Genomic DNA, 15,798 nt, shown 5'->3' on the forward strand with positions numbered 1-15,798 from the left:
ACTAGGAAGCACTCTCACTCTCAAAAATGCAAATCCTTAGCAAGTGTGTGAGAGAGAGGGATGTCTTAGCTCTAGAGAGTCAAGAATGCAGTCCAAATGGCCAAGAGAGAGACCCAAAGGCCGGGCATTGGGTGTATATAGACATCCCATCAAAAACTAGCCGTTACAGTCTTTTCTGCGAGATCGCGGACCGTCCGGTTTCAAAAACCGGACCGTCCGCCGTTATAAGCCAGAGAGTCAACGTGCATTAAATGCGTGTCAGAACTAGCCGTTACAGCCCTAGCGGACCGTCCGCCGTATAACCAGCGGACCTTCCGCGGTTAGGAGTTCCACCACTCCAGAGACATGGCAGTCTCTGGAACAATCCTTAAATCAGCCAGCGGACCGTCCGCGCGCAAGGAGCGGACCGTCCGCGGTTCATTCTAGAAAAACAGACAGAGACTGCAAGGTTTCTGGTTCAACATATCGCGAGTCCAGCGGACCGTCCGGCCCCCAGAGGCGGACCGTCCGCGGACCAGGCCACAAGACAGACCAGAGAACACCCTCTTCTGGAACCAAGAGAGTTAGAGTGGCGGACCGTCCGCCCAAGGTGGCCGGACCGTCCGCCGGCCACAAGACACTCCCACTATCCTTCAGTAACGGTAGCGGACCGTCCGCTCCCATGGTGCGGACCGTCCGCTTTTGAGCAGACAGCACTCAAACTTGTTCTTTTTCAAAATCCGACAAAACGTAGTTAGCCCTTATGCATGCACTTAGACATTTTGAGCAAAATGGCACTAGGGACCCGTCAAGCACGAGTACTTGACCCCTCTTGATAGTACGGCTATCTATCCAACAAATCCGGTCACTTCTCATCCACTAAACACCTTGTGACCGGTAAAATTTAAAAGTCCCTATTTTATACCTTTGCCTTGAGCCCAAGCTTTACTCATTGTCTCAAAGAGTCCACACGTTCACAATTGACTCTCATTCATCCATGGATCAACCTTCACTCATTATCTCAAAGAGAATTGTTAATCCACAAATCGTTGTCATTAATTACCAAAACTCGAATTAGGGGCCTAGATGCTTTCAATCTCCCCCTTTTTGGTAATTGATGACAATACTAAGTTTTGGAGTGATAAAAGTGTTCAAGTCAACTTTATACACTAGGCATAAGGTGGACTTGGAATTTAACTTTGGAAGAACTTACTCATTTCTCTTGAAAATTTCAGAATGTTGTATGAATAAATTCACCAAGTTCGATGAGTAGAGAGAACTCCCCCTTGATATGTGCATATAAATTTGAATGAATACCAAGAGGACACATATCTATATATAAACATTTTGACGGAGTTTCCCCTACAAGTGGAAATCAAGGCATACAAGATACAAGATATATATGATATGAATTTTAGCTTGATTATCATAGCCTCACAACCACAAGATGAACATAAGTAAATAGAAGTAGTTCAAAACAACATAGTTCATCACAAGTTACAAGCCAAATCCACACAGGATATAAAACATAAGTCCATGCAATAGAGTTCAACACAAATAAAATATGAGTGGCAAACGGAAGCGAAAAGCGAATGAGTTCCATGAGAAATCCATGAGCTCCCCCTAGATCAAAGCACTCCAAAGCTCCTTCTCCCCTTTGGCATCAATTGCCAGAAAGATCAATCCATCGGCGGCGGAGGAGGTGGTGGTGGGTAAAACGGCTGGTGTGGGTAGAACTCTGGAGGCGGCACTGGAGCCGGGAACACTGAGTAGAAGTGGTCAGAAAACCCGGTGAAAGCTGTGCTGAAGGTATCAAAGCGCTGCTCTAGATCCTGCTGCCTATGCTCAAGCTGCTCAAACTGCTCAGAAGAAGGCAAATCCTCAAAGCGCGCATCAAGAGCGGCTATATCTGAGTGTAAGTTCTCCTGAACCCCCTGCATCTGAGCCATCATGGGCTGGAACATCTGCTGCTGCATGTTCTGGAAGTTAAGGTCCATCTGATTCTGCATCTGACTAGTCAACCCAGCAATCTGAGAGGATAGGCTCTCCTGCATAGATGCAAAGTAAGGATCAAAATAGCCAGCTGGAGGAGCCCACTGCTGCTGTACTGGAGAGTGCGGTGGTGGCATGCCATGCTGTGCTGCAGCTGCTCCTATGTGAGCATCATCGTCACTATCATCATGACCACCATGCCCCTGTGCTTCAGCATCCCCAGGGAAAGGAGTCAACGGCCTCATAAGAAAAGCATGGTCATTCTTGAATGGCCGGAAGGGAGTATGCTTGCACTCACAAACACCTCTAAATGATGTCTTTTCCTTGATGATGGACATGATGTACGGAGCAAAGTATAAGTTCATTTCCATATTAAGCCTTAAATCTGCCAGCTGATCCATGATGAGAGCAATGACATCAATCCTATTTCCATTCATGATATGAGAAATCACATTCCAATAGAGCCCTCTAACTTTGTCCTTGTTGCCACTCTTAGGCATGAATGTGACTCTTGCAATTTTATTGATCACTGCAGGATGATGCCTCAGACCCTGAGTCCCCCCAAAGGTTCTGGCTATACCAAGATGTGCAGGCTCATAATACAAGGGGTAGTCATTCTCATCTAGAGGATTTTCTAAGATGACATTCATGCTTTGCTCACTAGTGATGAAATCATAGTCCAACTGATTAGCTGCAGCAAACTGAGCAAATGTGGCAAAATATGTTCTCTTCCCAGTGGACCATCTAAATATACCAGCTACCATGTCAATTTCTAGAGTGGCATAGAACTGGCGTATGACAGTTTCATTCCAATCACATCTATGTTGCAGGAAATTAGCTAACCCCATTTCCTCAAATCTATCCACTAGATCAGTCATGACAGGATGTGATCGCATATACCCCAGGTCAATAGTTTGATGTTTGAACATAGTTTTCTTAACTAGATGACCGAAGTAAGCATCTTGTTGTACCTTGGTGCTGAAAAAGAGGATGTTGGTGTCATGAGGCATGGCGAACTGATTCACTGCTCTAGCATTTGCATAGCTCTCAGCAGTCCACTGTCGGCTAGGAAGATCTAGCCCCATCAAAACAGTAATATCATCTTCAGAATCCTCTAAGTCCTCATCTGAAGATTCATCACCAACCACCAACACCACCCACTGAGGATGCTGCAGCCATCTCACTAGGATGAGGATCATAGTCCGAATCATCGGAGTTATCACCGTCTCGTTGCCGCTTTGATGTCCCAGCCTTTTTGATTTTTGAGGTGAATGCCTTGAGAATTTTCCGAGGTGGCCTGAGATTGAGAATTGACCATAAGAACAATAACAAAAGGAAGAAATCCAATCCATAACCATATAAGTCAATTCAGAATCTTTGCTGAAAAATTTTGCCACCAGCGGACCGTCCGCGGTACACAGGCGGACCGTCCGCTTGTAGAAGCGGACCGTCCGCATACTGACCGCGGACCGTCCGCGACTCATCTGTTCAGCGCATGAACACAGCAGTCGCCCCAACATTCGATCCATCCACAATTTGAGTTTGGATTCAAATCCACCAACCGAAATAAAACTACACCATCTCCTCATCACTAGGAACAAAATGCCCCAACTATTTGCAAGAATCCATGGCCCAAAAATAGATCGGAGCAACTAACCCTAACTCTTTTCAATGAGTAAATCCAAGAACAAGAGTTAGGGATTCATCGAAATACCGAGAGGACATGATGAAGAATCACGAGAAGAGTTCGGGGATGTGCTCGGACTGTCCGCGAATCATGCCAAAAATCCTTGACCTTGAAGTCTTCCCCACGTGCTTGAGAGAGAAAGAGAGAGAGCTTTTGGAGAGAATGTCTCAGGTTGGTGAGAGGAGAGAAAGAGACAGCCCAATATAAGGCAACCCTGGTCGGCCCCATCCTTCGGTCAAGTGGCGGACCGTCCGCGGTTTCCAGGCGGACCGTCCGCTTCCAATTTTTGCTGCTGCCATCAGTTCTGCAGAGCGTCTGGTGACCAATCCAAATGGCTCGCGGACCGTCCGCTTAGTAACACTGCGCCCCAAAATTAACGCTGTAGTCCCTCTGGCGACCAGTTCACATGACAGGCGGACCGTCCGCGCCTGACAAGCGGACCGTCCGCTTCATAACTTCTGCGGCCCAAAACAAGTTGCAGTGTCACTGTTGAACAAACCTCATACATGGCGGACCGTCCGCCTCTTACCCGCGGACCGTCCGCTGAACCAAATTTCAATCTGTTCAGAATACAGCCAATTTTCACAATTCCAACTTCAATATGGGATCATTGCTCATAAAAAATCAAAAAATCTCAAACCTTGCATGAAAACCTTCCAAACTCTCATATGAGCAAGTTACAACAAGAATTCAAAAATAAATCGAATAAAATCATGAAAAGTAATAAACGGCTCAAAAATCCATCAAAAATTCAGAAAATTGAAACAAGGAAAACATGGAAGAACCATATGTCACATGTGCTAGCTTTCAAGCCACATTTGAGAAGTCAATGATGTTCAACTCATTTCTTAACTTGCAAAACCGAGATTCATCCAAGGGCTTAGTAAATATATCGGCTAATTGATCATCCGTGCCAATACCATCAATCTTGATATCGCCCTTGTTCACATGGTCTCTAAGAAAATGATGACGGATATCAATATGCTTGGTTCTTGAATGTTGAACTGGATTAGTAGCAATCTTCACGGCACTTTCATTATCACACAACAAGAGAATTTCATCAAATTTCACACCATAGTCAAGAAGAGTTTGCTTCATCCATAACAATTGTGCACAACAACTTCCGGCCGAAATATATTCCGCTTCGGCGGTTGAGAGAGCCACGGAATTTTGTTTCTTTGAAGACCAAGAGACAAGCGATCTTCCAAAAAATTGACAACCACCGGAAGTGCTCTTCCTATCAACCTTGCACCCCGCATAGTCCGAATCCGAGAATCCAACCAAATCAAAGTGAGCGCCCTTAGGATACCATAAACCAATATTAGGAGTATATTTCAAGTATCTCAAAATCCTTTTGACGGCGGTCAAATGACATTCTCTAGGTGCGGCTTGAAATCGTGCACACATGCAAACACTAAACATGATATCGGGCCTAGATGCGGTCAAATAAAGCAAGCTACCAATCATAGAGCGGTAAAGCTTTTGGTCAACCGGGTTACCTCCCTCATCTAGGTCGAGATGCCCATTGGTAGCCATAGGAGTCTTGATTGGTTTTGCATTTTCCATACCAAATTTCTTCAAGATATCCTTTACATATTTTGATTGACACACAAAGGTGCCTTCCTTGAGTTGCTTGATTTGAAGTCCAAGAAAGAAACTCAATTCACCAATCATGGACATTTCAAATTCCCTAGACATCATTTCACCAAATTCCTCACAAAAACTTGGGTTAGTTGAGCCAAAGATAATATCATCAACATAAATTTGACAAACAAACAAGTCCTTACCAATGGTTTTAGTGAACAAGGTAGTGTCAACCTTACCAATTTTGAATCCCTTGGAAATAAGAAAATCTCTCAATCTTTCATACCAAGCTCGTGGAGCTTGCTTCAAACCATAAAGAGCTTTAGAGAGCTTATATACATGATTTGGTTTCTTGGGATCTTCAAAACCGGGAGGTTGCTCAACAAAAACAAGTTCACTAATTTTGCCATTTAAGAAAGCACTTTTCACATCCATTTGAAAAAGTTTTATGTTGTGAGAGCAAGCATAAGCTAATAAGATTCTAATAGCTTCTAGTCTAGCAACGGGGGCAAAAGTTTCACCGAAATCCAAACCTTCGACTTGAGTGAAGCCTTGAGCCACCAATCTTGCCTTGTTTCTCACAACCAACCCATCTTCATTTTGCTTGTTTCTAAAAACCCATTTAGTGCCAATGACATTATAATTTCTAGGCCTCTCAACTAAATCCCAAACTTGATTCCGGGTGAAATTGTTTAATTCTTCATGCATAGCATTCACCCAATCCGGATCTCTCAATGCATCATCTACACGGTTAGGTTCAAGAAAAGATACAAAGGAATAATGTTCACAAAATGAAGCGATGCGAGATCGAGTTTGGACACCCTTACTAATATCACCCATGATTTGATCCACGGGGTGATCCTTTGCAAGAATATGATGAGTCCTTTGAGGAACAACGGGTTCTTGAGTTGATGGGGAAGTTGCACTTGAAGAACCAACTTGATCTTGTACTTGAGGATCATCATTACTAGATTCTTGTACAACTTGTTGTGCTTGATCATTTGAGATAGAAGTTGAAGGATTAACTCTAATAGAGATAGAATGGCCATCATCACCTTCATCTTCTTCCCTTGCTCTAACATCACCAATTGACATATTTTTCATAGCATTTCTTAAGCCATCACTTCTCACATCATCAAGATTTTCTTGTTCACTATGAGACCCATTTGTTTCATCAAATTCAACATCATATGCTTCTTCAACAATGCCATGCGTTTTATTGTAGACCCGATAAGCCTTGCTACAAGATGAATACCCGAGAAGAAAACCCTCATCACATTTGCTTTGGAACTTTGATAACCGAGTTCCCTTCTTGAGAATATAGCATTTGCAACCAAATACTCTAAAATATGATATATTTGGTTTCCTTCCAATGAGCAACTCATATGGGGTCTTGTTATGGAATCTATGGCAATACAATCTATTAGATGCATGACATGCCGTGTTGATAGCTTCGGCCCAAAAACTATCGGAAACATTGTATTCGGAGAGCATTAATCTTGCCATATCAATCAAGGTTCTATTTTTCCGCTCAACAAGACCATTTTGTTCCGGAGTATATTTGGTTGAAAATTCATGTTTGATTCCTTTCTCATCACACCATTCTTCAACTCTTGTATTTTTAAATTCACTTCCGTTATCACTCCTCACTTTCTTCACCTTGAGTTCAAATTCATTTTCGGCCCTTGTCAAGAATTTCTTGAATATATCATAAGTATCGGCTTTGTCATGAAGAAAGAAAACCCAAGTATACCTTGAGTAATCATCCACTACAACAAGACAATAGCAATTTCCACCAATACTTCTATATGTTGTAGGACCAAATAAATCAATATGCAATAATTGCAAAGGTCTTTCGGTTGACATGACACTCTTAGAGGGATGACCATTTGCAACTTGCTTTCCGGCTTGACATGCACTACATAATTTATCTTTCTCAAACTTTACATTCTTCAAGCCAACTACTAAATCATGCTTTATGAGACGGTTGAGTTGTTTCATACCAACATGACCAAGTCTTCTATGCCATAACCAACCCAAAGATGATTGAGTGAACAAGCATGTAGACAAGTTTGCCTCTTTAGTAGCAAAATCCACAAGATATACATCCTCATATCTAAACCCCGTAAAGATGTGATTTAGTCCATCCAAGCTAGTCACTACATCATCATCTTTAGTAAAACTACACTTATATCCAAAATCACAAAGTTGAGTGACCGCTAAGAGATTAAACTTGAGAGAATCCACCAATAAAACATTTGAAAGAGAATGATCACTTGAGATTGAAATCGTACCAACACCTTTGACTTTGCCTCGGCTATTGTCACCAAAGATGATATCACTATAGCCATCCACATTCTCATTTAGAGAGGAGAACATCATTGGATCTCCGGTCATGTGTTGAGTGCATCCACTATCAAGCACCCAATGTCTTCCTCCGGACTTGTAATTTACATACAACAAAGAGACAACTCTTTTAGGTACCCAAACTTTCTTGGGTCCTTGAACGTTAGTGACCAAGACTTTTGGCACCCAAATAGCATTCTTTTTAGCACCATCTATAGGTATTCCAATAAATTTTGCACTAACATTGCCATTTGAATTTCTCATAAGAATGTAACTAGAATCAAAGGATATGACTTTCATGTTGGTGCAATTCTTCTCAACATGACCAACCTTCTTGCATTTTTCACAATATGACTTACCACTACTCTTCACAAAAGTGGTTTTGGTGTGCACAAAAGCCTTCTTCCCTTTCTTAGAAATATATCCAACCCCTTGCTTGTTCAAAGTGAACTTTTGACTTGCCCAACAATGATTAAACATGGCTCTACTATCATAGCACTTTCTCAAATCATTAGTCAAGCAAGTAACCTTTTTCTTTAACAAATCATTTTCCATAATAAGAGATTCATTGCAAGATGAGTCATCAATTTTGGTGCAAGAGGAACTAGTTGAACTAGAATCGCAAGGTTTATCATCAATTAAGTCACAACTCACACCAATGCTCAATGTTGCTTTTCTTTCATGATTAAGTAAGGCATTGTGAGCTTCCTCAAGCTTCTCATGAGTTTCTTTGAGATTCTCATGTGAAGTCTTTAGCTCCTCATAGGAATCTTGAAGAGAAGTAAACTTCAACTTCAATTCCTTTAATTTGGCCTTTTCCTTAGTCATGAATTCATCGGCATCATTTAGCATTTCAACAAGATCATCATATGAAAGTTCATCAAGTTCATCATCTTGTTGTACCTTTGCACCACCCTTTGCCATAAGACAATGTGGTGTGGAGAAGAGTGATGGAGCCTCCTTGATGGCGATCCCGGCAACTCCCTTGGATGGCTTGTCATCATCATCATCATCATCATCGGAGCTTGCATCGGAATCCCACTCAACAAAATAAGCTTGACCATTCTTCTTCTTCTTGATGAACTTCTTCTTCTTCTTTTCATCATTTTTCTTGTCCTTCTTGTCATTTTTCTTGTTTGGACAATTGACACTAATATGACCCATTTCACCACATTGGAAGCATGTCTTGTCCACAAAAGGATTTTTTCTTGATGATTGACCTTTCTTGCCAAAGTTCTTCTTGTTCATCATTCTATTGAATCTCTTGACAAAGAGAGCCATCTCTTCATCTGATTCTTCTTCTTGACACTCACTTTCTTCTTCCTTTTTGCTATCTTGAGCTTTGAATGCCACACTTTTCTTTTTCATATCAATTTCTCCCCCATGAGCTTCATCTTGAGATTTCTTGAACATGTCATGGGTGAGAACTTCTCCCAATATTTGTGTGGGAGTTGCGGTCTTCACATTTGACCTTACAAGCAAGGTCACAATTGTGTCATATCTTTCCGGAAGACATCTAAGAAATTTGTGGTTGAAATCCGCATCCGGTACCTCAAATCCAAGTCCCTTGAGGTCATTCACAATGTCATTTAGCCGGTTGAACATCTCGGCTATACTCTCATCCTTCTTCATGGTAAATTCACTAAAATTGCCCTTAAGCAAATATAACTTGGCCTCCTTCACACTTGATGTGCCCTCATGAATTTCCATGAGCTTTTCCCATATGTCATGTGCATTTGTGAGACTCTTGACTCTATTAAATTCGGTCACACCAAGGGCACTAAAGAGCACATTGACCCCTTGATCATTTAGTATCTCATTTTCTTCTTCTAGGGGTGTCAAATTTTTTGAGTCCAAAATGACATATCCATCATTTACCACTCTCCATAGCTTTCTACTCATGGCTTTGATATGAGCCGACATCCTAGTCTTCCAATAATCATAATTATTCCCATCAAAGAACGGTGGCTTCCCAACATGAATTCCATTATCACTAGTCATTGTTCTACTCCAAGATGGTTAAATCCGCAATTAATGGAGTACTTAGCTCTGGTACCACTTGTAGGATCAAGAACACCGACTAGAGGGGGGGTGAATAGGCGGTTTAAAACTAAAACTCACAACACTAGAGAAAATTTAATTAGTAACACAAGAGAGTCCTATGTCATGCTACTACTATCTCTAAATGGTTTGCATCCTAGGGTGACAAGATACAATTCAAGCTCTAATAAATTAAATTGCTCAAAGTAAAACAAAGATAAAAATGAGCAAGAGAGATAACCAAGCTTGACACACAAATTTATCCCGTGGTGTCGATGACTTGCCGGTCACCCCTATTCCACGTTGAGGTGGATTCCAAGAATTAACCGCTCCTCTATCAAGAACCTCTTGATCTTGAGCCGGCTAGAAACAAGGAACCGCTCCACACCTCGATTTCACTAGAGTTGCTCTTCACCACTCCGGCAAGGTGAGCACAAAACCTCTCACAACCGAAATCGGGGCTTCTCAACAATCTCCTTCAAGAAGCTCCACGAAATCACCTTCTCCAAGCCGTCTAGGGAGCGGCAACTCCCAAGAGTAACAAGCCAATGATCCTTGCTTGAAGATTCCCTAGTGCCACAAAGCTCAAACTCTAAATGCAATGCACTAGGAAGCACTCTCACTCTCAAAAATGCAAATCCTTAGCAAGTGTGTGAGAGAGAGGGATGTCTTAGCTCTAGAGAGTCAAGAATGCAGTCCAAATGGCCAAGAGAGAGACCCAAAGGCCGGGCATTGGTTATATATAGACATCCCATCAAAAACTAGCCGTTACAGTCTTTTCTGCGAGATCGCGGACCGTCCGGTTTCAAAAACCGGACCGTCCGCCGTTATAAGCCAGAGAGTCAACGTGCATTAAATGCGTGTCAGAACTAGCCGTTACAGCCCTGGCGGACCGTCCGCCGTATAACCAGCGGACCGTCCGCGGTTAGGAGTTCCACCACTCCAGAGACATGGCAGTCTCTGGAACAATCCTTAAATCAGCCAGCGGACCGTCCGCGCGCAAGGAGCGGACCGTTCGCGGTTCATTCTAGAAAAACAGACAGAGACTGCAAGGTTTCTGGTTCAACATATCACGAGTCCAGCGGACCGTCCGCCCCCCAGAGGCGGACCGTCCGCGGACCAGGCCACAAGACAGACCAGAGAACACCCTCTTCTGGAACCAAGAGAGTTAGAGTGGCGGACCGTCCGCCCAAGGTGGCCGGACAGTCCGCCCCCGGTGGCCGGACCGTCCGCCGGCCACAAGACACTCCCACTATCCTTCAGTAACGGTAGCGGACCGTCCGCTCCCATGGTGCGGACCGTCCGCTTTTGAGCAGACAGCACTCAAACTTGTTCTTTTTCAAAATCCGACAAAACGTAGTTAGCCCTTATGCATGCACTTAGACATTTTGAGCAAAATGGCACTAGGGACCCGTCAAGCACGAGTACTTGACCCCTCTTGATAGTACGGCTATCTATCCAACAAATCCGGTCACTTCTCATCCACTAAACACCTTGTGACCGGTAAAATTTAAAAGTCCCTATTTTATACCTTTGCCTTGAGCCCAAGCTTTACTCATTGTCTCCAAGAGTCCACACGTTCACAATTGACTCTCATTCATCCATGGATCAACCTTCACTCATTATCTCAAAGAGAATTGTTAATCCATAAATCGTTGTCATTAATTACCAAAACTCGAATTAGGGGCCTAGATGCTTTCAGTAACGCACCCGTTACTAGAAAACCATTTCCAGGGGCGGGTCAGCCCATGACCCACCCCTGTAAATGGTATTTGCAGGGGCGGTTTAGAGTGCCACCTGTCCCTGAAAATGGATTTTCAAGAATGGGTGAGGGCGTGCCGCCCCTGGAAATAAATTTTCCGTCCAAAAATTGGTTGATTTGTATTTAAATTTTCTGAATCTGGTTCGTGCTATTTTTTGTTTCCCGCCAATTTTACCTATCAAGTTAGTGCGCGACCGAATGTCATAGTGACTGATATGGAATATATTTTGTAAATACAAATAATTAATGTGTACCATTACAGTGCATCATTATAGTACATTATCAAAGTGCGCATAGAATACATGTTTGTGTCCTATTACCCCTTATGAATTCTATTGGAGCCGGCACGGAGGTGCTGAGCATCCCACTAACGAAGGCCTTTGTATTTATTTAGTTGTCATTCATGTTCAGGGTGAAGAAAATACACCATTACATGGATCACTTCATGCAAAATGAAATGGCATAAATCGGCGACTACATTGAGAAGTTTTTACTAATGGAGTTGGTCATTGTGTTTTCTTGGCTGAATCTGCAATTCAAAAATCCATGAAAAAATTAAGCCAAGTGTCAGATACACGCTAAAATAATTCCCACATATGCATCTATCCCTAACAAAGATTAGCCCCTTACACATTCGGCGTTAGTTGCGTATCTCCCGAGCTCCCTCATATGCTCACATATGTACTACCCACAGTACATGGAACCTGGAGGTTGCTTGTGGCACAGGAAGTGTGTGCGCAAAGTTATTTCTATTGTTCTCTAGGGGGATGAATTCCTCCTTTGGTAATGTGTGCCTATAAGCCCTGTTTTAAAAAGAAAGAAATGAGAAGTTAGTTTATATATGTAGTTTTTTTAGAAGATCTAGCATGATGTAAATGTAGAAGGTAAGAATTTTGCTACCATGTTGAGGATGGATATGAATTCTTTGTATCGACGCGGCTCAAAATCACCGGAGTCCAATACGAGCATTTTTCCACATTTTGGTTGAAGCATAAAAGCAATCTAGTGATTTCTGCAGAAATATTATATATAATTTCTTAGGCATTTATTCGAAGCAAGTGCGTATTATAACAAATGATTGAAACTACTCTTACTGGAAGTGGTATGGTGCCCATATGACATCCCTGTGTTGGCATTTTTTGCATCTGAAGCGATATGTAGACCCCAACCCTCTTTATGATCTCTTTGCGTTCGTGTATTCATTTTGCTTGTTTTTCCTTGCGCGTTTTACACTTGCTCAGCTCATCATGGCTGTCCTTCCACCATATTGGCCCGAGATTCATGGACTCGCAAATAGCTTGAGGGTCAAGAAACGCGATCTTGCGATTTATAGGGTTAGTTTGTCTTTGTTGCATCTTGTATAATAAAATGCATAACAATTAATTAGATATGCTTATATAATACAGTAGGCCATAGCATATAAGATATTAGTTTCGATACGACACTTACATGCACCAATCTAACCGTTTCTATGCTTAGTACATTGAGGCAAAACATGTTCTGGATGTCTTCAAAATCGAACATGATATCAGTAACGCCTTTAGGATCTTTTGGTCCGAATATATCCGGGTCATACTGAGCCCACATGATTGTGAGCCTAAGTCTACATACCCTCGTGTACCAACTATGCATCCTCTGTATGTCACTTGGAACCCCGCGATCATAGCGTCGGGTAGAAATTGTTTACCATACTCAAAATTTATCGGACAATCCAGTAAGTCTTGTATATCATCGACCCCAACAACCAGATGGTGCTCCAAGTTAGTGCGAGGCAAGGAAAAGCCCAGTCGTATGATGGCAATAGAATTTGAATCATCCTTTGACTTAGCCTTTAACCCCTGCTTCTTGTTTACAGCGTGCCATATATCTGCAACCTCTGACCCTTCCCTCCCATAAGGTCGTATATGTGCAACCTCTGACCCTTCCCTCCCATAAGGTCGTATCACTCTTGGCACCAACAACTGTGGCGGCTGTTGTTGTTGTGGTGCAGGAATTCTGCTTTGCTTCTCAAAGATGCCTAAAGTAGTGTCTGCTGATTTAACAGAGGCAACACTATTCGTTGCACCCTTCCTCTTCCTTTTGTTCCCATCTCCTGGATCTTGATTGTCGCCACCACAATAACCAGAATTATTTTTTATCGACTTGCAGAACATACAGGATATTTTTCCAAATCTTTGAAAGTATCCTCATGATACAAAATACAATGATTTGGGCATGCATGAATTCTTTCCACACTCATCGTGAACAGGCTAGCAAGCTTCTTGGCTCGATATGTGTTGACAGGCACTTTATTAGACTTTGGAAGCAACCAAGCCAAGATATGCAGAAGATTATTGAAACTACCATCTGACCAGCTGTGCTTAGCCTTTAGAATCAACAGCTCAAGTATGAAATGGAGAACGGTCCAGTGTTTTGGACATCCTTTAGATTGCTCGTATATATTTTTCTCTGCTGATATTTTCACCATCTCGAAGTTTGCCAACCCCTTAGCACTACCAACCAATATCTCTACTTTGGTGTGACGCAACAACTAGCTCAGGAAATCACCATCATCAAGTTCAGCATCACTACTATCATCACTGCTACCATCGATGGGCCCCCCGTCGACACCATCACCATAGCCTCCACCAACATCTTCATCATCGCTGTCAACATCATCAAAATTATCATAAGCATCAAACAATCTATTAAACTCGGTGTTCTGTATGATTTCATCGAGCGAATTCTCCATCAGAGGGGGTGATTTCTCACCATGATACGTCTAGAGTGTGTAATTCTCAACAAAACCACCCACCAACACATACGATCTGATTGTAGTTGTGTTGCTAAATACTCTCATATTCTTGCATATTTTGCATGGGCAAGACATCCTCTATGTCTTCTCATTTCTTGCGTGGTTTTCCGCAGGTTGAATGAATTTATTAAGTTCTTCACGAAAATAGGCATCCGTCCTTCGTGTTTTGTACATCCATGTCCTATCCATCTCTGAACATAAAGAGATAATTTAAATGGATTAAAAAAAGCTCTTCAATAATTTTTAAAATATGAAACAAGTTCTTCAATAAATTGGAAAAAGTCAATTTAACATGAAAAAATAAAAAAATTAAGACCCAACCTACTATTGAACAACTAAATTTTATGGAATAAACTATCATGCATGTGCGTAAATATAGAAAAAACATAGCTTTTTCTCTCTCCTCTATAGATCTAGGAATTTGTTTACTAAGGAATGAGGCTAAAATATAAAGATTGGGCGCAAATAATTACATAATCTTGTTCTCCTACTAAAATAACCTAACTTCATCCAACAGTTTGAGGCAAATTTAGCCCGAAATGGAAAATCTACACCATGAAGATCTGGATCTAGCTAGAGGTAAGAGAGCTCCATTTGAGCCTTAAAACTATCTAAAAAGCCTACAAAAGCTATGAGATTTTCATCAAATTACCCCCTAGAGCCCCAACTCGAAGAAAATCAAGTTTAAAACCCACCCTCCTCTTTTTTTCTTTTTTTGGATTTTTGGGCAGCACCTCCCCCGAGCAAGCAATGAGCTGTTGCAACGAGGAAGAATACTTGCGCCTAGAATTTTATAGGGATTTTTAGGGGCGGGTGATGGCGCCACCGCCCCTAAAAATACATTCCTACAGGCGGGTGGCGTCATCATCCGCCCCTGAAAATAACCCCATTTTTAGGTCACCCGCCCCTTTAAATCCCATCTTTAGAGGCGGGTGACGCTATCACCCGCCCCTAAAGATGCATTTTCAGGGGGTGAATCTGCTGCTATAGTAACACCGCTCCTTTTGTAGGAACGGGTTATATTTTGATCCACCCCTGAAAAAAATAGAAGATTGCTGCAAATTATTTTTTACAGGGCTTCTTTTATTAAAAAAAGGCCCTTTGTCCTTTTTTTAACAAAAGTCCCTTTCGATCGTCAATGCAAAACTTCTTGCAGCTACAGTGCTACACCGTCCAAGAACTAACCCCGAGCATCACTCGAGCCATCTCGTGTAATCCATTCGCACCGAACACTGATAACCTTTCGTCCAGCCCAAGCTAAGCAGATAAATAAACCAGACACCAAACTACTCCTCCCCTAGATGTCGCAACCCCTGAAACGCACTGACGCATATAAAGCATTTCAGAAACCGACGAGATCTCCACGGACGCAGCCGTGCAGGGAGCAGCAGTGCGCTACATGCTAATTGACACTACCCAGGATATTGTATTTCCGTGTCGGTCTTCGTCACCAAGTACAGCCTTCACCAATTGATCTTCCTCCGGGTGATGCATTATTCCTTAACTTTCGCCAAAATAAATAAGATTGGCAAAATTTTCTCTGCTCCTTATTGGACTGTAATGTCAAATTCTCAGGCAGCTCTAGAAGCAATCACGTTCATGCAAACGACAGGA

The sequence above is a fragment of the Panicum hallii genome, chromosome 3 (assembly GCF_002211085.1).
Source record: "Panicum hallii strain FIL2 chromosome 3, PHallii_v3.1, whole genome shotgun sequence".
Lineage (NCBI taxonomy): Eukaryota > Viridiplantae > Streptophyta > Magnoliopsida > Poales > Poaceae > Panicum > Panicum hallii.